A 2,816-nucleotide genomic window follows, 5' to 3' on the forward strand; every position below is an offset into this window, starting at 1 on the left:
GCCCTGGAAAACTCCCTCAGGCTCCCCTGCACACAGGGTGATCTTGCTTCTATCCTCCCTCATTTGTGTACAGGAACCCCCCTGTGTGCACTCAATGGGGAGCGAGAGTAGATGGCCCTAGAAGCAGATGCTGACACAGAGACAAAACGATGAAAGGTAGATTAGGGGACAGTAGGAAGGACAAAGTGGAGGGGACAGGATGGGCAGGGAGAGCATTCAGGTAGATCTGACACCTTCTTAAAATGTATATACAAACACGATTGTCTGTCACCGTGCACAGTCCTCTTCACTGTCAAAAGAGTTGTCCTATAAGGCAAAGAGATTTTGGTTTATTTCCCTGTGGTCTTATGTTTTCCTACATGCATTCTGTCTTCTGTAGTTTCTCTGTGGCCTCAGATGAACACTGTAGTGTGTGGCTGCATCTGTGAGATTATGTGTAATAGAAAATGATTGTCTTCAGATCTAGGCCTCTGAATGTACACATTCCCATAATTATCTTTTCTTTCATTGTGTGACAGGGCCCGAATTCTAATAGAAAAACGAGGGACATTGTCTTATATTTTAAAACAGTGATCCCCACTCCCTGGGCTGAGTTGTTAACAGTCTTAGTTTCATGAACTCCCATGACCATCTTTTTTGGAGGATCATTGTGTGGACCCTTCCCAGAGATTTTGCAGACGCTTTCTGCACTGAATGTCTTCTTTTTCTCTTATTCTTAGAAACAAATATTACCCCTGTTTTCACAGATAACACAGCTGTCATAATATTGTGAGAGAAGTTTGAGGAGATGCAAAGCTGTAGTCAGGGTGATGACAGGGGTCCAGCAGTGGTGTCATCTGGCCAGCCCTGAATCGTAGGATGACTCAGCTGATCTAGACCCTGTCTCCACTTTTAGTCTCTTGAGGGATATGAACTTGGGCATACAGCATTTTCATAAGACCAAGGTAAATACCCCATATATCCAGGGCTCTTTTCCCCCCACAAATATCCAGAACCTTCAGGAAAATCCAGGGAGACGAGACTCTTTTTAGGTGATGACCTGCGTGCACTGAGAGCGATCCCACATAGCAGTTCCGTATGGACCTCACACTCCCTGCTCAGGCTGTGGCCGGAATGACCTCCAACTGCATCTCCCTGACCCCAACACCCTCCCCTCTGCACCTCCTCAAACTCTGCTTACTGTGCTCGACTTCCCTTCTATTCCTGTATGATTCAAGGCTCCCCCGGTTTTGCCCTGGATCCTCACTGGTGATCACAAGTAATGAGTGTCCCTCTTTCACACAGGACACCTGATGCTCTAAAAGTTAGGGGTGCACTTCATTCATTACAGACCCCAACACATTGTGTCTCCCACATACCCACCAGTACTGCTGATACGTCTACTTTTGTGTAAAAACTCCTCTTTCACTTGACAAGAGAAACGTATAGCTCACTGTATTACAGGGACATGCCACTGCCCATTGTATGTATGTCCTGAGAAACTTGAGATATGCTACAGTGTCCTCAGGCAGTTTGTAGTTGGATTGCCAGGACTCACAACTGTCTCTACATCATTGCCACAAAGTCAATCATGAAGAAGATGAATATACTTTACCAGCCACTCAGCCAGTTCAGGTCCTCTTAACAAATAGAGTAGATGGAGGAGGGGGATGTGGCCTATAGCCCATGACTGGTGGTGAAGGGTGGTCCGCGGGGTACAGCCTGCAAGGCAATCCTGGGAAAGGGCCAGGACTCTTGCATACAAAATAGCCTGCGGAAAAGAAATGAGAGGTATGTTCATAGGACAGAAGAGAGCACCAACACCAGCCAAAAGCGGAAACCCAAAGCAGCAGTGCTCATATCCTACTAGCTTCCCCACCACCAGGTTCCAAGAGGGCAGCATCAGCGCCAAAAATCTCTTCCCATACTTTGGGTTCCACTTACAGCTTTGAGGTGAAGAATGGATGTGATTGGGATAAATTAGTGTCCCCACGTGTCTGGAAACGTAGAAACAGCAAGGGCCCTTTTCCTAGAAGATTTATAGGCTGAAGACTAAATTAACAAAGTAGCATATTCCAGATAGGAAAGCAACTATGTCCAGGATCACACTCCACCCTTCATCCCCTCCACCCCAGAGGCTGTTTATTGTGTCTGTGAAGAACTACAGAATGAGAAGGAATGACAATCCCAGTGTCCACACATGGAATCATACCCTCGTGGCTCAGAGCTCTGCCTCTAAGCCCCTGCCTGTGCCCAAACTACTTCTGTCCCGACAATGGGCTCTCCTCCTCTCTGGAAGTGCTATCCATGGACACAAAGACACATGGGGAGATGGGGATCCTGAGGGCCTGCAGAGGACCTGGGAAAGCGTGCTCTTAGAGAAACAGGTAACCTATACATGTTAGTTGGGTTCAGCTAAGTTATTTCACTTCGGAGGTACTTCTCAGCTTAAGTGCAGTACACTTTGCAGGGTAATTGTGTCCTCTGGAAAAATGAGCTGAAATTCTAAAAGACAAAATTAGCACAAATGCACTTTGATGTCTGGTGTAAGTTTCCATGTTTTAGCTGTACCTGTGACACAGGACACGAGAGAACGTGCTCATGTGAACACAAGTGAAAGACACTGGGGGGACTTGCCACACAGGTAATTTTGGATTTTTTCTCTTCACAACTTAAGTTTCCATGCATGTTTTCTATCATAGTTCAGAGTGTTTGTGCCCAGGGCACACCTGAAGGGATTCTGGACAGCATGTTTACCAAAATGCTGATGGGTATGAAATTTACATTCTAAAGGACACATACAAAAATATAAGTTGGAGTGAAGGCAGTTCGCATTT

General features: G+C 46.1%; 1 long non-coding RNA gene across 1 annotated transcript; it reads right to left on the minus strand.

Moving 5' to 3' along the window:
- Nucleotides 1–136: 136 nt before the first annotated feature.
- Nucleotides 137–2,591, minus strand: LOC121024418 (uncharacterized). The gene is made up of 3 exons (XR_005787694.1): nucleotides 2,378–2,591; nucleotides 1,595–1,750; nucleotides 137–306 (listed from the first exon to the last, which is right to left on the minus strand). It is a non-coding gene; the product is annotated as an uncharacterized LOC121024418 (long non-coding RNA).
- Nucleotides 2,592–2,816: the final 225 nt, after the last annotated feature.

Source organism: Herpailurus yagouaroundi, unplaced genomic scaffold (genome assembly GCF_014898765.1).
Source record: "Herpailurus yagouaroundi ecotype Mexico unplaced genomic scaffold, PumYag 64577, whole genome shotgun sequence".
NCBI classification, from domain to species: Eukaryota; Metazoa; Chordata; class Mammalia; order Carnivora; family Felidae; genus Herpailurus; species Herpailurus yagouaroundi.